The sequence below is a fragment of the Symphalangus syndactylus genome, chromosome 20 (genome assembly GCF_028878055.3).
Source record: "Symphalangus syndactylus isolate Jambi chromosome 20, NHGRI_mSymSyn1-v2.1_pri, whole genome shotgun sequence".
NCBI classification, from domain to species: Eukaryota; Metazoa; Chordata; class Mammalia; order Primates; family Hylobatidae; genus Symphalangus; species Symphalangus syndactylus.
Window position 1 is genome coordinate 33101883 of NC_072442.2, and position 25104 is coordinate 33126986.

Genomic DNA, 25104 nt, shown 5'->3' on the forward strand with positions numbered 1-25104 from the left:
TTTCACCATAGGCCTCAAAGCGCTCGAAATGTAAACTGGCAGATTCTACAAAAACTGTGTTTCAAAACTGCTCAGTCAAAAGAAATGTTCAACTCCATTAGATGAATGCACAGATCAGAAAGAAATATCACAGAACGCTTCTCTGTAGTCTTTATTTGAAGATATTTCGTTTCTCACAATAGGCCTCAAAATGATACAAATGTACAATTGAAAATTCTAGAAAGAGTGTTTCAAAACTGCTCAATCAAATGATAGGTTCATCTCTGTAAGATGAATGCACAGAACAGAAAGAAGTTTCTCAGAATCTTTCTGTGTAGTTTTCATGGGAAGATATTTTGTTTTTCACGCAAGGCCTCAATGCTCTCCATATGTCCACCAGCAGATTCTACAAAAAGTGTGTTTCAAAACCTCTCAGTCAAAATAAACATTCAACTACGTTAGATTCTTGCACAGATCAGAAAGAAGTTTCACAGAATGCATCTGTATAGTGTTTTTGAAGATATTTCCTTTTTCATCATAGGCCTCAAAGTGCTCCAAATGTCCACTTGCAGATTCTACAAAAAGAGAGCTTCAAACCTGCCCAGTCAAAAGAAAGCTTCAATTCTGTTAGATGAAGGAACAGATGAGAATGAAGTTTGAAAGATTGCTTCTGTGTAGTTTTTATTTGACGATATTTCATTTCTCACCATAGTACTCAAAGCAATCCAAATGTCCACTTGCAAATTCTACAAAAAGAGGGTTTCAAAACTGCTCAATCAAAAGACATGTTCATCTCTGTAAGACGAATGCACAGAACAGAAAGAAGTTTCACAGAATCCTTCTGTGTAGTTTTCATGGGAAGATATTTAGTTTTTCACCATAGGCCTCAATGCTCTCCAAATGTTCACTTGCAGATTCTACAAAAACAGTGTTTCAAAACTGCTAAATCAAAAGATAGGTTCATCTCTGTATCATAAATCCACAGAAGAGAAGGAATTTTCAAAGGATCCTTCAGTGTAGTTTTCATTTGAAGATGTTTCGTTTTTTACCATAGGCCTCCATGCTCTCCAAATGTCCACTTGCAGATTTTACAAAAAGGGTGTTTCAAAACAGCTCAGTCAAAAAAACTTTTCAACTCCGTAAGATGAATGCCCAGATCAGAAAGAAGTTTGAAAGATTGCTTCTGTGTTGTTTTCATTTGAAGACATTTCGTTTTTCACCATAGACCTCAATGCTCTCCATAGGTCCAGCAGCAGCTTCTACAAAAAGAGTGTTTCAAAACTGCACAGTCAAAATAAAGGTTCAACTGTGTTAGATGAATGCACAGATCAGAAAGAAGTTTCACAGAATGCTTCTGTTTGGTTTTTTTTTGAAGATATTTCCTTTTTCACCATAGGCCTCAAAGCGCTCCAAATGCCCACTTGCAGAATCTACAAACAGAGTGTTTCAAAACAGCTCAGTCAAAAGAAAGGACCAACTCTGTTAGATGAATGTACAGATCAAGAAGAAGTTTCACAGAATGCTTCTGTGTAGTTTTTATTTGAAGTTATTTCCTTTTTCATCATAGGCCTTCAAGTGCTCGAAATGTACTCTTCTAGATTCTACAAAAAGAGTGTTTGAAAAGTGCTAAGTCAAAGAAAGGTTCAACAGTGTTAGATGAATGCACAGATCGGACAGATGTTTCACAGAATTATTCTGTGTAGTTTTTATTTGAAGATATTTCCTTTTTCACCATTGGCCTCAAAGCTCTCCAAATGCCTACTTGCAGATTCTGCAAAAAGAGATTTTGAAAACTCCTCAATCAAAAGAAAGGTTCTCTTCTGTGAGATGAACGCACAGAACAGAAAGAAGTTCAACAATATACTTCTGTGTAATTTTTATGGGAAGATATTTTATTTTTCAATATAAGCCTCAATGCTCTCAAAATATCCACATCCATATTCTACAAAAAGAATGTTTCAAAACTGCTTAGTCAAAAGAAAAGTTCAACTCTGTTGGATGAATGCACAGATCAGAAAGTACTTTCACAGAATGCTTCTGTGTAGTATTTATTTGAAGATATTTCCTTTTTCACCACAGGCTTCAAAGCACTCCAAATATCCACTTGCAGATTCTACTATAACAGTGTTTGAAAACTGCTCAGTCAAAAGAAAATTTCAATTCTGTCAGATGAATGCCCAGATAAGAAAGAAGTTTGAAAGATTTCTTCTGAGTAATTTTTATATGAAGATATTTCTTTACTCACCATAGGCCTCAAAACACTCCAAATGTCCACTTGCAGATTCTCCAAAAGAGTGTTTCAAAACTACTCAATCAAAAGATAGGTTCATCTCTGTAGGATGAATGCAAAAAACAGAAAGAAGTTTCACAGCATCCTTCTCTGTAGTTTTCATGGGAAGACATTTCCTTTTTCACCATAGGCCTTAATTCTCTCCAAATGTCCACTTGCAGATTCTCCAAAAGAGTGTTTCAAAACTGTTCCATCAAAAGAAAGGTTCAACTCCATTAGAAGAAAGCACAGATCACAAAGAAGTTTCACCGAATGCTTCTGTGTGGTTTTTATTTGAAGATATCTCATTTCTCACCATAGGCCTCAAGGCGCTGCAAGTGTCCACTTGCAGATTCTACAAAAAGAGTGTTTCAAAACTTCTCAGTCAAAAGATAGGTTCATCTCTGTATGATAAATGCACGGAACAGAAAGAAGTTTCAAAGTATCCTTCAGTGTAGTTTTCATTTGAACATGTTTCGTTTTTTACCATAGGCCTCCATGCTCTCCAAATGTCCACTTGCAGATTCTACAAAAAGAGTGTTTCAAAACTGCTCAATCAAAAGATAGGTTCATTTCTGTATGATAAATGCACAGAACAGAAAGAAGTTTCAAAGTATCCTTCAGTGTAGTTTTCATTTGAAGATGTTTCGTTTTTTGCCATAGTCCTCCATACTCTCCAAATGTCCACTTGCAGATTCTACAAAAAGAGTGTTTCAAAACTGCTCAATCAAAGGAAAGGTTCTACTCTGTTAGATGAATGCACAGATCAGAAAGAAGTTTGAAAGATTGCTTCTGTGTTGTTTTTATTTGAAGATATTTCGTTTTTCACCATAGGCCTCAAAGCACTCCAAATGCCCACTTGCAGATTCTACAAACAGAGTGTTTCAAAACAGCTCAGTCAAAGAAAGGACCAACTCTGTTAGATGAATGCACAGATCAGAAAGAAGTTTCACAGAATGCTTCTGTTAGTTTTTATTTGAAGACATTTCATTTCTCACAGTAGGCCTCAAAGCACTCTAAATGTCCTCTTGCAGATTCTACAAAAAGACTGTTTGAAAATGGCTAAATCAAAAGAAACGTTCAACTCTGTTAGATGAATGCACAGATCAGAAAGACGTTTCACAGAATGCTTCTGTGTAGTTTTTTTTTTGAAGATATTTCCTTTTTCACCTTAGGCTTCAAAGCACTCAAATTGTCCACTTGCAGATTGTACAAAAAGAGTGTTTAAAATGGCTCAGTCAAAAGAAAGGTTCAACTCTTTTAGATGAATGCACAGACCAGAAAGAAGTTTCACAGAATGCTTCTGTGTAGTTTTTATTTGAAGATATTTCCTTTTTCACCACAGGCCTCAAAGCTCTCCAAAGTCCACTTGCAGATGCTTCAAAAAGTTTTTCAAAACTGCTCCATCAAAAGAAAGTTTGTCCTCTGTGAGATGAACACACAGAACAGGAAGAAGTTTCACAGAATCTTTCTGTGTAGCATTCATGGGAAGATATTTCCTTTTTCACCATATGCCTCAATGCTCTCAATATATCCACTTGCACTTTGTACAAAAAGAGTGTTTCGAAACTGCTCAGTCAAAATAAAGGTTTAACTCTGTTAGATGAATGCACAGATCAGAAACAAGTTTCACAGAATGCGTCTGTGTAGTTTTTATTTGAAGATATTTCCCTTTTCACCGTAGGCCTCAAAGCCCTCCTAATGTCCACTTGCAGACTCTACAAAAAGAGTGTCTCAAAACTGCTCAGTCAAAAGAAAGTTTCAACTCTGTTATATGAATGTACAGATCAGAAGGAAGTTTGAAAGAATGCTTCTGTGTTGTTTTTATTTGAAGATATACCTTTTTCCATGATAGGCCTCAAAGCGCTCCAAATGTCCACTTGCAGATTCTACAAAAAGAGTGTTTCAAAAATGCTCCATCAAAAGATAGGTTCATCTCTGTCAGATGAATGCACAGAACAGAGAAAAGTTTCACAGAATTCTTCTGTGTAGTTTTTATCGGAAGATATTTCATTTTTCACTATAGGCCTCAATGTTCTCCAAATGTCCACTTGCAGATTCTACAAAAAGAGTGTTTCAAAACTGCTCAATCAAGAGATAGATTCATGTCTGTAAGATGAATGCAAACAGCAGAAGTTTCACAGGATCCTTCTGTGTAGTTTTCATGGGAAGATATTAGTTTTTTCACCATAGGCCTCCATGCTCTCCAAATGTCCACTTGCAGATCCTACAAAAAGAGTGTTTCAAAACTGCTCAGTCAACAGAGAGGTTCAACTCTGTTAGATGAATGAGCAGATCAGAGAGAAGTTTCACAGAATGCTTCTGTGTAGTTTTTATTTGAAGATATTTCCTTTTTCACCACAAGCCTCAAAGCATTCCAAACGTCCACTTGCAGATCCTACTATAATAGTGTTTGAAAACTGTTCAGTTAAAAGGAAGTTTCAATTGTGTTAGATGAATGCACAGATCAGAAAGAAGTTTGAAAGATTGCTTCTGCATAATTTTTATTTGAAGATATTTCGTTTCTCACCATAGGCCTCAAATCGCTCCAAATGTCCACTTGCAGATTCTACAAGAGTATTTCAAAACTGCTCAATCAAAGGATATGTTCATCTCTGTAAGACGAATGCACAGAAGAGAAAGAAGTTTCAAAGAATCCTTCCGCGTAGTTTTCATTGGAACATATTTCATTTTTCACTATAGGCCTCAAGGCGCTCCAAATATCCACTTGCAGATCCTACAAAAGAGTGTTTCAAAACTGTTGAATAAAAAAATAGGTTCATCTCTTTAAGCTCAATGCACAGAACAGAAACAAGTTTCAAGGAATCCTTCCATGTAGTTTTCATGGGAAGATATTTCATTTTTCACCAGAGGCCTCCATACTCTCCAAGTGGCCACTTGCAGATTATACAAAAAGGGTGTTTCAAAACTGATCGATAAAAAGATAGGTTCATCTCTGTAGGATAAATGCACAGAACAGAAAGAAGTTTCAAAGAATCCTTCTGCGTAGTTTTCATGGGAAGATATTTCGTTTTTCACCTTAGGCCCCCATGCTCTCCAAATGTCCACTTGCAGATTCTACAAAAAGAATGTTTCAAAACTGCTCAATCATAAGAAACTTTCTACTCTGTGAGATGAATGAACAGAATAGAAAGAAATTTCACAGAATGCTTCTGTGTAGTTTTTATGGGAAGATATTTCGTTTTTGACCATAGGCCTCAATGTTCCCCAAATGTCCACTTGCAGATTCTACAAAAAGAATGTTTCAAAACTGCTCAATCAAAAGAAAGCTTCAACTCTGTGAGATGAAGGCACAGAAGAGAAAGAAGTTAAGCAAAATGCTTCTGTGCAGTTTTTACTGGAATATATTTCATTTTTCAATATAGGCCTCAATGCTCTCCAAATGACCACATGCAGATTCTACAAAAAGAGTGTTTCAAAACTGCTCAGTAAATAGATAAGTTCAACTCTGTTAGATGAATGCACAGATCAGAAAGAAGTTTCAAAGAATGCTTCTGCGTAGTTTTTATTTGACAATATTTCATTTCACACAGGAGGCCTCAAAACGCTCCAGATGTCCACTTGCAAATTCTACAAAAAGAGTGTTTCAAAGCTGTTCCATCAAAAGATATGTTCATCTCTGTAAAATAAATGCACAGAACAGAAAAAAGTTTCACAGAATCCTTCTGTGTAGTTTTCATTGGAAGATATTTCATTCTTCACTATAGGCCACAATGCTCTCCAAATGTCCACTTGCAGATTCTACAAAAGGAGTGTTTCAAAACTGCTCAGTGAAAAGAAACGTTCAACTCTGTTAGATCAATGCACAGATCAGAAAGAAATTTCACTTAATGCTTCTCTGTAGTTTTTATTTCAAGATATTTCTTTTCTCATCATAGGCCTCAAAGCGCTCCGAATATCCCCTTGAAGTTGCTATAAAAAGAGTGTTTCAAAACTGCTGAATCAAAAGGTAGGTTCATCTCTGTAAGATAAATGCACAGAAGAGAAAGAAGTTTCAAAGAATCCTTCTGTGTAGTTTTCATGGGAAGATATTTCGTTTTTCAACATAGGCCTCTATGCTCTCCAAATGTCCACTTTCAGATCCTACAAAAAGAGTGTGTCAAAACTGCTCAGTCAAAAGAAAGGTTCAATTCTATTAGATGAATGCAGCCACCAGAAAGAAGTTTCACAGAATACTTTTGTGTAGTTTTTATTTTAAGATATTTCCTTTTTCACCATAGGCCTCAATTCTCTCTAAATGCCCACTTGCAGATTCTACAAAAAGAGTGTTTCAAAACAGCTCAATTGAGAGAATGGTGCAACTCTGTTAGATGAATCCACACATCAGAAAGAAGTTTCAGACAATGCTTCCTTTTAGTTTTTATTTGAAGATATTTCATTTCTCACAACAGGCCTAAAACTGCTCCAAATGTCCACTTGCAGATTGTACAAAAAGAGTGTTTCCAAACTGCTAAATCAAAAGAAACTTTCATCTCTGTGAAATGAATGCAGAGAACAGAAGGAAGTTTCACAGAATGCTTCTGTGTAGTTTTTATGGGAAGATATTTCGTTTTTCACCACAGGCCTGAATGCTCTTCAAATGTCCACTTGCTGCTTCTACAAAAAGAGTGTTTGAAAACTGCTCAATCAAAAGAAAGTTTCAACTCCCTGAGATGAATGCACATATCAAAATGTAGTTTCTCCGGTCTCCAGCTCCCAGCCCCAGCGACACAGAAGACAGGTGATTTCTGCATTTCTTCTTGAGGTACCGGTTTCATCTCACTAGGGAGTGCCAAACAGTGGGTGCAGGACAGTTGGTGTGGCGCACTCTGTGCAAGCCAAAGCAGGTCGAGGCATTGCCTCCCTCGGGAAGCACAAGGGGTCAGGGAGTTCCCTTTCCTAGTCAAAGAAAGGGGTAATGGCACCTGGAATATCGAGTCAGTCCCACCCTAATACAGCGCTTTTCCAATGGGCCTGGAAAACGGCACACTAGGAGATTGTGTCCCACACATGGCTCTGAGGGTCCTATGCCCACGGAGTCTCGCCGATTGCTAGCACAGCAGTCTGAGATCAAGCTGCAAGGTGGCAGCCAGGCTGGGGGAGAGGCGCCCGCCATTGCCCAGGCTTGCTTAGGTAAACAAAGCAGCCAGGAAACTCGAACTGTGTGGAGCCCACCACAGCTCAAGGAGGCCTGCCTGCCTCTGTAGGCTCCACCTCTGGGGGCAGGGCACAGACAAACAAAAACTCAGCAGGAACCTCCACAGACTTAAATGTCCCTGTCTGACTGACATCTTTGAAGAGAGTAGTGGTTCTCCCAGCAGACAGCTGGAGATCTGAGAACAGACGGACTGCCTCCTAAAGTGGGTACCTCACCTCTGAGCAGCCTAACTGGGAGGCACCCCACCCATAGGGACAGACTGACAACTCAAAACTTCCAGAGGAACTATCAGACAGCTGAATTAGTGGTCTCACGAAAATCCACTGTTCTCCAGCCACCGCTGCAGACACCCAGCCAAACAGGGTCTGGAGTGGACCTCTAGTAAACTCCAACAGACCTGCAGCTGAGGGTCCTGTCTGGTAGAAGGAAAACTAACAAACAGAAAGGACATCCACACCAAAAACCCATCTGTACATAACCATCATCAAAGACAAAAAGTAGATAAAACCACAAAGATGGGGAAAAAACAGAGCAGAAAACCTGGAAAGTGTAAAAAGCAGAGCACCTCTCCTCCTCCAAAGGAACACAATTCCTCACCAGCAACGGAACAAAGCTGGATGGAGGATGACTTTGATGAGTTGAGAGAAGAAGGCTTCAGATGATCAAACTACTCTGAGCTACGAGAGGAAATTCAAAACAATAGCAAAGAAGTTAAAAAATTTTGAAAAAAAATTAGAAGAATGGATAACTAGAATAACCAATGGAGAGAAGGCCTTAAAGGAGCTGATGGAGCTGAAAGCCAAGTTTTGAGAACTATGCGAAGATTGCAGAAGCCTCAGTAGCAGATGCCATCAACTGGAAGAAAGGGTATCGCTGATGGAAGATGAAATGAATGAAATGAAGTGAGAAGGGAAGTTAAGAGAAAAAAGAATAAAAAGAAATGAACAAAGCTTCCAAGAAATTTGGGACTATGTGAAAAGACCAAACCTACGTCTGATTGGTGTACCTGAAAATGATGGGGAGAATGGAAACAAGTTGGAAAACACTCTGCAAGATATTATTCAGGAGAACTTCCCCAATCTAGCAAGGCAGGCCAACATTCAGATTCAGGAAATACAGAGAACACCACAAAGACACTCCTCGAGAAGGGCAACTCCAAGACACATAATTGTCAGATTCACCAAAGTTGAAATGAAGGAAAAAATGTTAAGGGCAGCCAGAGAGAAAGGTCGGGTTACCCACAAAGGGAAGCCTATCAGACTAACAGCTGATCTCTCGGCAGAAACTTTACAAGCCAGAAGAGAGTGGGGGCCGATATTCAACATTCTTAAAGAAAAGAATTTTCAACCCGGAATTTGCTATCCCACCAAACTAAGCTTCAGAAGTGAAGGAGAAATAAAATACTTTACAGACAAGCAAACGCTGAGTGATTTTGTCACCAGCAGGCCTACACTAAAAGAGCTCCTGAAGGAAGCACTAAACATGGAAAGGAAAAACCGGTACCAGCCACTGCAAAAACAAGCCAAATTGTAAAGACCATCGAGGCTATGAAGAAACTACAGCAACTAATGAGCAAAATAACCAACTAACATCATAATGACAGGATCAGATTCACACATAACAATATTAACGTTAAGTGTAAATGAGCTAAATGCTCCAATCAAAAGACACAGACTGGCAAACTGGGTAAGGAGTCAGGACCCATCAGTGTGCTGTATTCAGGAAACCCATCTCATGTGCAGAGACACACATAGACTCAAAATAAAGGGATGGAGGAAGATCTATCAAGCAAATGGAAAACGAAAAAAAGGCAGGGGTTGCAATCCTAGTCTCTGATAAAATAGACTTTAAACCAACAAAGATCAAAAGAGACAAAGAAGGGCATTATATAATGGTAAAGGGATCAATTCAACAAGAAGAGCTAACTATCCTAAATATATATGCACCCAACACAGGGGAACCCAGATTCATAAAGCAAGTCCTGAGTTACCTACAAAGGGACTTAAACTCCCACACAATAATAATGGGAGATTTTAACACCCCACTGTCAACATTAGACAGATCAATGAGACAGAAAGTTAACAAGGATATCCAGGAATTGAACTCAGCTCTACACAAAGTGGACCTAATAGACATCTACAGAACTCTCCATCCCAAATCAACAGAATATACATTTTTTTTTCAGCACCACACCAGACCTATTCCAAAATTGACCACATAGTTGGAAGTAAAGCACTCTTCAGCAAATGTAAAAGAACAGAAATTATAACAAACTGTCTCTCAGACCACAGTGCAATCAAACTAGGACTCAGGATTAAGAAACTCACTCAAAATCGCTCAACTGCATGGAAACTGAACAACCTGCTCCTGAATGACTATTGGGTATGTAATGAAATGAAGGCAGAAATAAAGATGTTCTTTGAAACCAATGAGAACAAAGACACAACATACCAGAATCTCTGGGACACGTTGAAAGCAATGTGTAGAGGGAAATTTATAGCACTAAATGCCCACAAGAGAAAGCAGGAAAGATCCAAAATTGACACCCTAACATCACAATTTAAAGAACTAGAAAAGCAAGAGCAAACACATTCAAAAGCTGGCAGAAGGCTAGAAATAACTAAAATCATAGCAGAACTGAAGGAAATAGAGACACAAAAAAACCTTCAAAAAATTAATGAATCCAGGAGCTGGTTTTTGGAAAGATCAACAAAATTGATAGACCACTAGCAAGACTAATAAAGAAGAAAAGAGAGAAGAATCAAATAGATGCAATAAAAAATGAAAAAGGGGATATCACCACCGATCCCACAGAAATACAATCTACCATCAGAGAATACTACAAACACCTCTATGCAAATAAATTAGAAAATCTAGAAGAAACGGATAAATTCCTTGACAAATACACCCTCCCAAGACTAAATCAGGAAGAAGTTGAATCTCTGAATAGACCAATAACAGGTTCTGAAATTGTGGCAATAATCAATAGCTTACCAACCAAAAAGAGTCCAGGACCTGATGGATTCACAGCTGAATTCTACCAGAGGTACAAGGAGGAACTGGTACCATTCCTTCTGAAACTATTCCAATCAATAGGAAAAGGGGGAATCCTCCCTAACACATTTTGTGAAGCCAGCACCGTCCTGATACCAAAGCCTGGCAGAGACATAACCAAAAAAGAGAATTTCAGACCAATATCCTTGATGAACATTGATGTAAAAATCCTCAATAAAATACTGGCAAAGAAAATCCAGCAGCACATCAAAAAGCTTATCCACCATAATCAAGTGGGCTTCATCCTTGGGATGCAAGGCTGCTTCAACATACGCAAATCAATAAATGTAATCCAGCATATAAACAGAACCAAAGACAAAAACCACATGATTATCTCAATAGATGCTGTAAAGGCCTTTGACAAAATTCAACAACCCTTCATGCTAAAAACTCTCAATAAATTAGGTATTGATGGGACGTATCTCAAGATAATAGCTATCTATGACAAACCCACAGCCAACATCATACTGAATGGGTGAAAAGTGGAAGCATTCCCTCTGAAAACTGACACAAGACAGGGATGCCCTCTCTCACCACTACTATTCAACATAGTGCTGGAAGTTCTGGCCAGAGCAATCAGGCAGGAGAAGGAAATAAAGGGTATTCAATTAGGAAAAGAGGAAGTCAAATTGTCCCTGTTTGCAGATGACATGATTGTATATCTAGAAAACCCCATCATGTCACCCCAAAATCTCCTTAAGCTGATTAGCAACTTCAGCAAAGTCTCTGGATACAAAATCAATGTAGAAAAATCACAAGCATTCTTGTACACCAAAAACAGACAAACAGAGAGCCAAATCATGAGTGAACTCCCATTCACAATTGCTTCAAAGAGAATAAAATACCAAGGAATCCAACTTACAAGGGATGTGAAGGACCTCTTCAAGGAGAACTACAAACCACTGCTCAATGAAATAAAAGAGGATACAAACAAATGGAAGAACATTCCATGCTCATGGGTTGGAAGAATCAATATCGTGAAAATGGCCATACTGCCCAAGGTAATTTATAGATTCAATGCCATCCCCATCAAGCTACCAATGACTTTCTTCACAGAATTGGAAAAAACTACTTTAAAGTTCACATGGAACCGAAAAAGAGCCCGCATCGCCAAGTCAATCCTAAGCCAAAAGAACAAAGCTGGAGGCATCACGCTACCTGACTTTAAACTACACTACAATGCTACAGTAACCAAAATAGCATGGTACTGGTACCACAACAGAGACACAGATCAATGGAACAGAACAGAGCCCTCAGAAATGATGCCACATATCTACAACTATCTGATCTTTGACAAACCTGACAAAAACAAGAAATGGGGAAAGGATTCCCTATTTAATAAATTGGGCTGGGAAAACTGGCTAGCCATATGTAGAAAGCTGAAACTGGATCCCTTCCTTACACCTTATACAAAAATTAATTCAAGATGGATTAAAGACTTAAATGTTAGTCCTAAAACCATTAAAATCCTACAAGAAAACCTAGGCAATACCATTCAGGACATAGGCATGGGCAAGGACTTCATGTCTAAAACACCAAAAGCAATGGCAACAAAAGCCAAAATTGACAAATGGGATCTAATTAAACTAAAGAGCTTCTGCACAGCAAAAGAAACTACCATCAGAGTGAACAGGCAACCTACAGAATGGGAGAAAATTTTTGCAACCTACTCATCTGACAAAGGGCTAATATCCAGAATCTACGATGAACTCAAACAAATTTACAAGAAAAAAACAAACAACCCCATCAAAAAGTGGGCAAAGGAAATGAACAGACACTTCTCAAAAGAAGACATTTATGCAGCCAAAAAACACATGAAGAAATGCTCATCATCACTGGCCATCAGAGAAATGCAAATCAAAACCACAGTAAGATACCATCTCACACCAGTTAGAAAGACCGTCATTAAAAAAGCAAGAAACAGGTGCTGGAGAGGATGTGTAGATATAGGAACACTTTTACACTGTTGCTGGGACTGTAAACTAGTTCAACCATTGTGGAAGTCAGTGTGGCGATTCCTCAGAGATCTAGAACTAGAAATACCATTTGACCCAGCCATCCCATTACTGGGTATATACCCAAAGGACTATAAATCATGCTGCTATAAAGACACATGCACACGTATGTTTATTGTGGCACTATTCACAATAGCAAAGACTTGGAACCAACCCAAATGTCCAACAACGATAGACTGGGTTAAGAAAATGTGGCACATATACACCATGAAATACAATGCAGCCATAAAAAATGATGAGTTCGTGTCCTTTGTAGGGACATGGATGAAACAGGAAAACATCATTCTCAGTAAACTCTCGCAAGGACAAAAAACCAAACACCGCATGTTCTCACTCATAGGTGGGAATTGAACGATGAGAACACATGGACAGAGGAAGGGAAACATCACACTCCGGGGACTGTTGTGGGGTAGGGAGAGTGGGAGGGACAGCATTAGGAGATACACCTAATGCTAAATGACGAGTTAATGGATGCAGCACACCAACATGGCACATGGATACATATGTAACAAACCTGCACATTTTGCACATGTACCCTAAAACTTAAAGTATAATAATAATAATAATTTTTAAAAAGAAATTTTAAATATCTAATTTTTATTTTGTTGCTCATGTTTTTGGTGTTATAGTTATTTCTTTGCTTGATCCAAAATCCTGAAGATTTTCCCATATGCTTCACCCTAGCTCTTACATATATGTCTTTAATTCATTCAAGTTAATATTTTTGTATGCTTTGGGGTAAGTGTTCGAATTTATTATTGTGCAAGTGGTGATCCACATGTACGTAGTTGACCCAAAGTTTGTTCAAGACTGTGTCTTCCTCGTTGAATTGCACATGGCACCACTGTAAGAATCCATTGACTGTAGATACATAGTTTTATATATGGACTCTCAATTATCTTCCATCAGTCTATATATTTTTCCTTCATCAGTATTGTGTTGTCTTCATTATTGATGCTTTGCAGTAAGGTTTGGAGCACGGGGGTGTGAATTATCCTAATATGTTTTCTTTTTTCAAGATTATTTTGGCTATTAGGAGTCCCTTACAGTTCCATATGTATTTTAGAATCAGCTTGTCAATTTCTAGACAGAAGTCTGTTGGGATACTTGCAGGGATTTCCTCAAATCTGTAGTTCAGATTATGAAGTACTACAATATTAAATCTTCCAATTCATGGCTGTAAGATGTTTGCTAATTATTTAGATCTTCTTTAAACAATAATTTTTAATTTCCAGAGTAAAATATTGTATCACATTTTCCAAATTAATTATTTATCTCTTTTTTTGATGCTATTATAAGTTGAAGTGTTTTCTTAATTTCATTTTGGGGTTTTCATTGTAGATGTGTGCAACTGATTTTTGTATATTTATCTTGTATGTTGTAATATTGCTGAAATAATTTACTAGTTCTATCGTTCAGTAGATTCCTTAAAATTTTCTATATACAGCCAGGCATGGTGGCTCACGCTTGTAATTCCAGCACTTTGGGAGGCCGAGGCAGGCAGACCACGAGGTCAGGAGATCAAGACCACGGTTAAACCCCGTCTCTACTAAAAATACAAAAAAAAAAAATTAGCCGGGCATGGTGGCGGGCGCCTGTAGTCCCAGCTACACGGAGAGGCTGAGGCAGGAGAATGGGGTGAACCCGGGAGGCGAAGCTTGCAGTGAGCCGAGATCGCCCCACTGCACTCCAGCCTGGGCGACAGAGCGAGACTCCGTCTCAAAAAAAAAAAAAAAATTTCTATATACAAGAATATGTTATTTGCAAATAGAGTTCTTTTTCTTCCTGTTCAATATGGGTGACTCTTATTTCTTTACTTCCCGATTTGCCCTGCATAAAATCTTTAGTACAATGTTGACTAGAAGAGGTAAAACTATATGTCCTATTCTTATCTCTGACCATAGCGGGAAAGTATCCTTTCTTTCACCATTACATTGAATGTTTGCTGTTAGCTTTTCACAGGTGCCATGTGTCTGTTGTACAAAGTTCTCTTCTATTCCTGGTTCATTGAGTTTTTATTTTTATTTTTATTTTTAATCATTAAAGCATTTGGATTTTCTTAGTCTTTTCTGAATCTATTGAGATGATCATGTAATTCTTGTTTCTTATTCTATGGATAAGATGTATTACCTTAATGGATTTGGGGCTGTTAAACCAACCTGGGATTACTAGTATAAATTTCACTGTGTCATAGTGTATAATTCTTTTGTATGTTTCTAGATTTGATTTGTTAGTATTTTTTAAGGAATTTTACATTTATACTTACAGTAGTTTTATTTTTCTATGCTATTTCGACTAATTTTAGTTTCAAGGTAACACTGGCTCCACAGAATAAATTGGGAAGTGAATAGTTCTCTTTTTAAAAAAAGTTAGTCAAGAATTAATATCAATTATTCAATACTAACAAATATTATTAATATTATAAATTATTAATTTCTCTAATTTTTATTTTCTTCCTTCTGCTTGCTTTAGGTTTAGTTTGCTATTTTTTCCAGTGCCTTACTGTAGAAGGTCATCTTATCTCATCCTTTCATATGTCTTTTCATTTTCTAAATAGTGTCTTTTTAGCATCAGGTGAGCTCCCCAGGTTGGTAGTACTCCATGTTTATTGCTGTACAACAATGACAGGTAATATGTCCTGAAGTAAATGGAAACTTAACATTCAAAATCCTCCTAGATTCCACCTTATATGATATGTCTCTTCCTTTGATTGGTCCTCATTTCTACCCTTTCTCTATTATAAACCATGAGTACAATAGCATTCAATGAGTTCTGTGAGTCTTTCTAGTAAATGCTTGAAACTGAGGGTGTTCTGGGGAAACCCTGAACTGGCAGTTGGTGCCAGAAGTGAGAATAGTCTTATATGGCCTCTTCCTTTGAACCTTGCAGCTGGACCCTAACTCTGCACAACTTGGGCCAGAAGTCTCGCGTTGACTTTGCAGCCTAAAGTATCTTGAAGTTTGTCTAACCCTCAATAAATTTGCTTTCATCAAATGTTGTATTTGTTACCCTGAAATTACCATCATGAGTTTTTCTCCAAATAACTAACATTGGGAGAAATAGCCAGCTGAATCTCTAACTCAACAGAAACAAGTGATCCATACACCATATAAGTGGCCATTTCATTTTGCCTCCTTCCACCAAATCTTAGCAACCTCAACCATTGCCATGAGCCACTGTAGGCCTACCGGCTACAAACAAACAAGTATCTTTTAAAAACACTTCATACTCCCATTTGACAAATTTCCCAGCAAAGAGATGCCTACTTTCACTCTATGCAAGTGGCTCATATTCGCTAAGTCTGGAGATATTATTCATGTAGTGTGAGAAAATCATCCCAGCAATGCCAGCACATTCTCCTTCCCATGATCTGCTTAGTTTGCAAACATATTCAGGCCATGGGTGAGAGATTTGTATTTCACAGTACAACAATTTTATGGAGGGCATTGAAACTTAGATTGAGCATTTCAGTACAGTCACACATCACTCAATGATAGGGATATATTCTAAGAGATGCATCCATAGGCAATTTCATCATTTTGCAAACATCAGAGAGAATATTACAAACACCTAGATTGTACAGCCTACCACGTCTAGGTGATATGGTATAGCCTCTCTCTCCTAGGCTACAAACCTGTGTACTACATTACTGTACTGAATACTGCAGGCAATAAGAACACAGTGGTAAGAGTTTATGTATCTAAACATATTTAAACATAGAAAAGTATGTAAAAATATGTATTATAATCTCATGGGACCACTTTTGTATATGTAATCCATCTTTGACTAAATGTTATTATGCATGACATGAGTCTGTATGACAAAAATAAAATAATAAATTATAAAAAATGTACATATGTATCAAACATATTAGTTTAATATTATAAAAATAAAAATATTTATTCAGTGTAAGAATTTGTAATGATCACAAAATGTTCACAGCTTATATTTTAGTAGAGTTTCAAATGCCTAGTTTAATTACTATTTATTTCTTTGTGTATTTTAAACAGGTACATAATAAGTATTTTTCAGGTTCAACAATATATATCAATCCTACTGGCTCTTATAAATATTAGTTAAAATCAATTAATAAATTCATATATATATATATATACACACGTGTATTAGAGAGTGTGTGTGCATGTGTGTGTGTGTAAATGTAATTGGATGCATCCTAATATTTACCCTTACCTACAAGATTTCCAAGATTTATTTATTATCTTTAGATGATGTGCATTTAAAGATTTACCAAATAAAACTGTAATCGTGGAAATATCAAGATGTTATTAATCTTGTGCACATAATTGTTTCTTTAAATTTATGTTTCTTGCAAAACTTGCAGTAATGCTCATGCACAAAATAATTTTCTAAATAAAAAATAAAAACATTTCTGTCATTAATTCTTAATAATTATTTCTCGCCAATAATTAATGTGAATTAATTCTTAATTCTTAATTATAGAATAATGCTGCCCTTCAGAGTTCTGAATCTTTTGCATGTTGTACACATTTCACTAACTAGAACAACTTCTGAAATATTGGCGCTAATTAATGTCACTCAACAATTATTGATTTCAAAGAAATTAAATACCATTCATATACTGAATCACAAGGGTACTTTGGCATCTAATTTAATCAAGCTCTTTGTATCATCATCTACACTTTAATTACTTAACAAACATTTCTCTGTGTGAGAAAGATTGAGCAGGTTATTGTGCTTTTTTAAGACGCAACTTTTGCTTCATCTAGAGATAGGCAATGCTCCCTATAAGGGACAAAGAGAAAACTGAATGAGTAATAGAGATGTGACAGGCATGGGAAAAGACAATACATTTATAAAACAAATAGGGCCACCGATGACGATAATGGGGATCAAATCTTAAGATATTGACTCGGTTTATAACCACACTGTATAATAGAGCAAATTGTATGTTAATTTTTTTACAAATGGAATTTAATTTAATTAAGATGAATACAGTGTTTTCAAAAAGACAAGTCATCTCAAAATAAAATAGTGGAATAAAGTGATAAAACCAATGTAAAAATCATGAACATTTTATAAAGAACATTTAGTCGTGTAATTTAATATTTTTATTTAAAATCACCCAAATTAAAATAATTATATCTTAATTAACAAATAATCATCAGAAGTTAACTAATTTTTACTTTATAATACTAGGTTTAAACATGCTTAACTATATTTATAATCATATATGCTTATATATAAAATAGATATAGGATATATATTTACATGTTCAGAATATGATATTGTAGTTGTTCCAATGGATGTGGATTTTCAATAGAATTAATAAGTACTTTTAAAAATTTTCAATTTCAATGATATATATGTTTGATTTTTCTTTGACAAAGCATACATACATTGATAGGTAATAATATGAAAATCTTCTAAAGACATTACAAGAACATGAAAATGTAATTAAATACTCACTAATTTGTAATGATTTATGTAAAAGGAACACATTTAACTGAAAATTTCTTTTATATAATACTCCAATGAGACCGAAAACATATTAACTAGTGGAGTAAGTCTTCAGATTGATAATCTGAACTATATAAGAGGAGAAACTTCAGGCACTAAAATATTTGAAATGCTACAAAATATTTATTTAAACTATTATTTAACAATTTCTGTTTGTAGAGTGCTATACAGTAATCAATATAAATGACATCTCAAGTCTTTCTATAGCTTTGACCACATTTACCTCCTAATTTTAATTATTAATATGTTGGAGCAGTGCATAAAATTAGATTCCGATCTTCCTTTTTAATGAGTAAAAATATGTCATTCTGGTTCTCCCTCTCCACAAAGCTGGAACTGGACTCTGATTAGGGTGCTCTCCCTCCCCAAACCTGGTATGGGGCTCTGATTCCGGGGCTCCACCTCCTCAAAGCTGGAAATGGACTCTGATTCTGGTGCTCACCCTTCCCAAAGCTGGAACTGGACTCTGATTCCGGTGATCCCTCTCCTCAAAGCAGGACGTGGACTCTGATTCCAGTGCTCCTGCTTCCCAAAGCTGGAACTGGACTCTGATTCCAGTGCTCCCGTCCAAAAAGCTGGAACCGGACTCTGATTCCAGTGCTCCCTTTCTCCAAAGCTAGATCTAGACTCTGATTTCGGTGCTCCCCATCCCCAAAGCTGGAACTGGAATCCGATTCTGGTGCTCACCCTCCTCAAAGCTGCAACTGGACTCTGATTCCGGTGCTCCCCCCACAAAACCTGAAATGGACTCTGATTCAGGTGCTCTCCATCGCCAAAACTGGAAATGGACTCTGACTCCGGTGCTCCCCCTCCGCAAGCTGGAATTGGACTCTGATTCCCAAAGCTGGAACTGGATTCTGATTGTGGTCCTCCCCCTCCCCATAGCTGGAACAGGAGTCTGGTTCTGCTGCAGCACATCCTCAAAGCTGGAACAGGACACTGATTCCTGTGATCCCCCTCCCAAAAGCTACAACTGGACTCTGATTCCGGTGCTCCCCCTCCCGAAACGTGGAATTAGACTCTGATTCCAAAAGCTGGAACTGGACTCTGATTCCTGTGCTCCCCCTTCCCAAAGCTGAAACTGGACTGTGATTCTGATGCTCCCCCTCCCCCAATCTGGAACTGGACTATGATATCGGTTCCCCACCTCCTCAAAGCTGGAACTGGACTCTGATTCCGGTGCCCCCCCCCATAAACCTGGAATTGGACTCTGATTCCCAAAGCTGGAACTGGACTCTGATTCTGGTGCTTCCCCTCCCCAAAGCTGGAACTAGACTCTGATTCTGGTGCTCCCCTTTCCCAAAGCTGAAACTGGACTGTGATTCTGGTGTTCCCCCTCCCGAAATCTGGAACTGAACTATGATTCCGGTGCTCAACCCAAAAAGCTGAAATTGGACTCTGATTCCCAAAGCTGGAACCGGACTCTGATTCTGGTGCTCCCCCTCCCCAAAGCTGGAACTGGACTTTGATTCTGGTGCTCCCGCTCCCCAAAGCTGGAATTGGACTCTGATTCCTGTCGTCCCCCTCCCCAAAGCTAGAACTGGACTCTGATTCCAGTGCTTCCCCTCCCCCAAGCTGGAACTGGACTCCAATTCCGGTGCTCCCCCTCCCCAAAGCTAAAACTGGACTTTCATTCCCATGCTCCACCTACCCAAAGCTGGACCTGGACTCTGATTCCGGTGCTCCCCCTCCGGAAAGTTGGAACTGGACTATGATTCCGGTGCTCACCCCAAAAAGCTGAAATTGGACTCTGATTCCCAAAGCTGGAACTGGACTCTGATTCTGGTGCTCCTCCTCCCCAAAGCTGGAACTGGACTTTGATTCTGGTGCTCCCGCCCCCCAAAGCTGGAACTGGACTCTGATTCTGGTGTTCCCTCTCCCCAAAACTGGAACTGGACTCTGATTCTGGTGCTCCCCCTCCCCAAAGCTGGAAATGGACTCTGATTCTGTTGTTCCCCTTCCCCAAAGCTGAAACTGTAGTCAGATTCCGGTGGTCCCCCTCTCCAAAACTGGAACTGGACTCTGATTCCGATGCTTCCCCTCAACAAAACTGGAACTGGACTGTGATTCTGGTGCTCCCTCTCCCCTAAGCTGGAACTGGACTCTGATTCCGGAGTTTGCGCTCCCCAAAGCTGGAACTGGACTCTGATTCCGGTGCTCCCCCTCCCCAAAGCTGGAACTGGAGTCTGATTCCTGTGCTCCCCGTCCCCAAAGCTGGAACCAGACTCTGATTCCGGTGCTCCCCCTCACCAAAACTAGAACTGGACTGTGATTCCGTTGCTCCCCCTCCGCAAAGCTGGAAGTGGAATCTGACACCGGTGCTACCCCTACCCAAACCTGGAACTGGACTCTGATTTCGGTGTGCCCCCTCCCCAAAGCTGGAACTGGACTCTGATTCTCAAATCTGGAAAGGGACTCTGATTCTGGTGCTCCCCCTCTCCAAAGATGGAACTGGACTGTGATTCCCGTGCTACCCCCCGAAGCTGGAACTGGATTGATTCTGGTGCATCCCCTTTTCAAGGCTTGAACTGGACTCTGAATCCAGGGCTCCTCCTCCCCAAAGCTGAAATTGGACTCTGATTCTGGTGCTCCCCTCACCAAAGCTGGTACTGGACTTTGATATCGGTGCTCACCCTCTTGAAAGCTGGACCTGGACTCCAATTACGGTGCTCCGCATCCCCAAAGCTGGAACTGGACTCTGATTCCAGTGCTCCCCCTCCAGAAAGGTGGAACTAGGCTCTGATTACGGTGCTGCCCCTCCCCAAATCTGAAACTGGAATCAGATTCCTGTTCTCCCCTTCCCCAATCCTGGAACTGGACACTGATCTGGTGCTCCCCCTCCACAAAGCCGAAACTGGACTCTGAATATGGTGCTCCCCCTCCCAAAAGCTTGAGCTAGACTCTGATTCCGGTGCTCCCCCACCAAAGTTGGAACAAGACTCTGAATCCCAAAGCTGGAACTGGACTCTGATTACGGTGCTCCCCCTCCACAAAGCTGGATCTGGACACTGATTACGGTGCTCCCCCTCCCCAAAGCTGGAACTGGAATCTGATTCCAGTGCACTCCCTCCTCAAACCTGTAACTGGACACTGATTCCGGTGCTACACCTCCTCAAAGCTGTAAATGGACTCTGATTTCGGGGCTCCCCCTCCCCAAAGCTGGAACTGGACTCTGATTCTTGTGCTCCCCCTCCCCAAAGCTGGAATTAGACTCTGATTCCCAAAGCTGGAAATGGACTCTCATTCCTGAGCTCCCCCTCCCCAAAATGAGAATTGGACTCTGTTTCCGGTGCTACCCCCCCAAAGCTGGAACTGGAGTCTGATTCCAGTGCTTTCCCTAACCATAGCTAGAACTAGACTCTCATTCTGGTGCTCTCCCTCCCCAAAGCTGCAACTGCACTCTCATTTCGGTGCTCGCCCTCCCCAAAGCTGGTACTTGACTCTGATTCTCAATGCTGAAACTGGACTCTGATTCTAGTGCCTCCCCTCACCAAAGCTGGTACTGGACTCTGATATCGGTGCTCACCCTCTTGAAAGCTGGACCTGGACTCCAATTACGGTGCTCCGCATCCCCAAAGCTGGAACTGGACTCTGATTCCAGTGCTCCCCCTCCAAAAAGGTGGAACTAGGCTCTGATTTTGGTACTGCCCCTCCCCAAATCTGAAACTGGAATCAGATTCCTGTTCTCCCCTTCCCCAATCCTGTAACTGGACACTGATCCGGTGCTCCGCCTCCACAAAGCCGCAACTGGACTCTGAATATGGTGCTCCCCCTCCCAAAAGCTTGAACTGGACTCTGATTCCGGTGCTCCCCCATCAAAGTTGGAACAAGACTCTGAATCCCAAAGCTGGAACTGGACTCTGATTCCGGTGCTCCCCATCCACAAAGCTGGATCTGGACACTGATTACGGTGCTCCCCCTCCCCAAAGCTGGAACTGGAATCCAATTCCGGTGAACTCCCTCCTCAAACCTGCAACTGGACTCTGATTCCGGTGCTCCCACTCTTCAAAGCAGGAACTGGAATTCGATTCTGGTGCTCCCCCTCCTCAAAGGTGGAACTGGACTCTGTTTCCCAAATCTGAAACTGGACTCTGATTACGGTGCTACCCCTCCCCAAAGCTGGAACTGGACTCTGATTCTGGTGCTCCCCCCAAAGCTGGAAGTGGACTCTGATTACCAAACCTGGAACTGGACTCTGATTCCGGTGCTACACCCCCAAAGCTGGAACTGGACTCTGATTCCCAAAGCTGGAAGTGGACTCTGATTTCGGTGCTCCACCTCCCCAAAGCTGGAAATGAACTCTCATTCCGGTGCTCCCCCACCCCAAAGGGGCAACTGGTCTCTGATTCCGGTGCTCCCCTCCCCCAAAGCTGGAACTGGACTCTGATACCGGTGCTCCTCCTCCCCAAAGCTGCAACTGGACCCCCATTCCGGTGCTCCACCTCCCCAAATCTGGATCTGGACTCTGATTCCGGTGCTTCCCCTCCTCAAAGCTGGAACTGGACTCTGATTCCGGTGCTCCCCCTCCTGAAAGCTGTAACTAGACACTGATTCTGGTGCTTCTTTTGAAAGCTGGAACTCACCGTGATTCCGGTGCTCTCCCTTCCCAAAGCTGGAACTGGACTCTGATCCCAGTGCTCGCCCTCCCCAAAGTTGCAAGTGGACTATGATTCTGGTGCTCCCCCTCCCCAAAGATGGAACTGGATTCTGGTTTCGGGGCTCCCCCTCGTCAAAGCTGGAAATGGACTCTGATCCCGGTTCTCCGCCTCCTCAAAGCTGGAACTGGACTCTGATTCCGGTGCCCCCACCCATAAACCTGGAATTGGACTCTGATTCCCAAAGCTGGAACTGGACTCTGACTCTGGTGCTTCCCCTCCCCAAAGCTGGAACTGGACTCTGATTCCTGTGCTGTCCCTCGCCAAAGCTGGAAATGTACTCTGGTTCCCAAAGCTGGAAATGGACTCTCATTCTAGTGTTCCCCCTCCCCAAAACTGGTACTGGACTCTGATTCCGATCCTCCCCCTCCTCAAAGCTAGAACTGGACTCTGATTCCGGTGCTCCCCCTCCCCAAACCTGTTACTGGACTCTGATTCCCTTGCTCCTCCTCCCCATAGCTGGAACTGGACTCTGATTCCGCTGCTCCCCCTCCCGAAAGCTGGAACTGGACTCTGATTGTGGTGCTCCCCCTCCCCAAAGCTGGAACTGGACTCTGATTCCACTGCTCCCCCTCCCGAAAGCTGGAACTGGACTATGATTCCGGTGCTCTCCCTCCCCAAAGCTGGTACTGGACTCTGATTCTGGTGCTTCCCCTCAACAAAACTGAACTGGACCGTGATTCTGGTGCTCCCTCTCCACAAAGCTGTAACTGGACTCTGATTCTCAACGCTGAAACTGGACTCTGATTCTGGTGCCTCCCCTCACCAAAGCTGGTACTGGACTTTGATATCGGTGCTCACCCTCTTGAAAGCTGGAACTGGACTCTGATTCCCTTGTTCCACATCCCCAAACCTGGAACTGGACTCTGGATTTGGTTTGCCAGGATTTTATTGAGGATTTTTGCATCAATGTTCATCAAGGATATTGGTCTGAAATTCTCTTTTTTGGTTGTGTCTAACCCAGGCTTTGGTATCAGGACGGTGCTGGCTTCATAAAATGTGTTAGGGAGGATTCCATCTTTTCCTATCGATTGGAATAGTTTCAGAAGGAATGGTACCATTTCTTCTTTGTACCTCTGGTAGAATTCAGCTGTGAATCCATCAGGTCCTGGACTCTTTTTGGTTGGTAAGCTATTGATTATTACAACAATTTCAAAGCCTGTTATTGGTCTATTCAGAGATTCAACTTCTTCCTGATTTAGTCTTGGGAGGGTGTATTTGTCGAGGAATTTATCCATTTCTTCTAGATTTTCTAGTGTATTTATGTAGAGGTGTTTGTCGTATTCTCTGATGGTAGATTGTATTTCTGTGGGATCGGTGGTGATATCCCCTTTTTCATTTTTTATTGCATCTATTTGATTCTTCTCTCTTTTCTTCTTTATTAGTCTTGCTAGCAGTCTATCCATTTTGTTGGTCTTTTCAAAAAACCAGCTCCTGGATTCATTAATTTTTTGAAGGGTTTTTTTGTGTCTCTATTTCCTTCGGTTCTGCTCTGATTTTAGTTATTTCTTGCCTTCTGCTAGCTTTTGAATGTGTTTGCTCTTGCTTTTCTAGTTCTTTTAATTGTGATGTTAGGGTGTCAATTTTGTATCTTTCCTGCTTTCTCTTGTGGGCATTTAGTGCTATAAATTTCCCTCTACACACTGCTTTGAATGTGTCCCAGAGATTCTGGTATGTTGTGTCTTTGTTCTCATTGGTTTCAAAGAACATCTTTATTTCTGCCTTCATTTCGTTATGTACCCAGTAGTCATTCAGGAGCAGATTGTTCAGTTTCCATGTAGTTGAGCGGTTTTGAGTGAGTTTCTTAATCCTGAGTTCTAGTTTGATTGCACTGTGGTCTGAGAGACAGTTTGTTATAATTTCTGTTCCTTTACATTTGCTGAGGAGAGCTTTACTTCCAACTATGTGGTCAATTTTGGAATAGATGTGGTGTGGTGCTGAAGAAAATGTATATTCTGTTGATTTGGGGTGGAGAGTTCTGTAGATGTCTATTAGGTCTGCTTGGTGCAGAGCTGAGTTCCATTCCTGGGTATCCTTGTTAAGTTTCTGTCACATTGATCTGTCTAATGTTGACAGTGGGGTGTTAAAATCTCCCATTATTATTGTGTGGGTGTTTAAGTCCCTTTGTAGGTCACTCAGGACTTGCTTTATGAATCTAGGTGCTCCTGTGTTGGGTTCATATATATTTAGGATAGTTAGCTCTTCTTGTTGAATTGATCCCTTTACCATTAGGTAATGGCCTTCTTTGTCTCTTTTGATCTTTGTTGGTTTAAAGTCTATTTTATCAGAGACTACGATTGCAATCCCTGTCTTTTTGTTTTCCATTTGCTTGGTAGATCTTCCTCCATCCCTTTATTTTGAGTCCATGTGTGTCTCTGCATGTGAAGTGAATACAGCACACTGATGGGTCTTGACTCCTTATCCAATTTGCCAGTCTGTGTCTTTTGATTAGAGCATTTAGCCCATTTACATTTA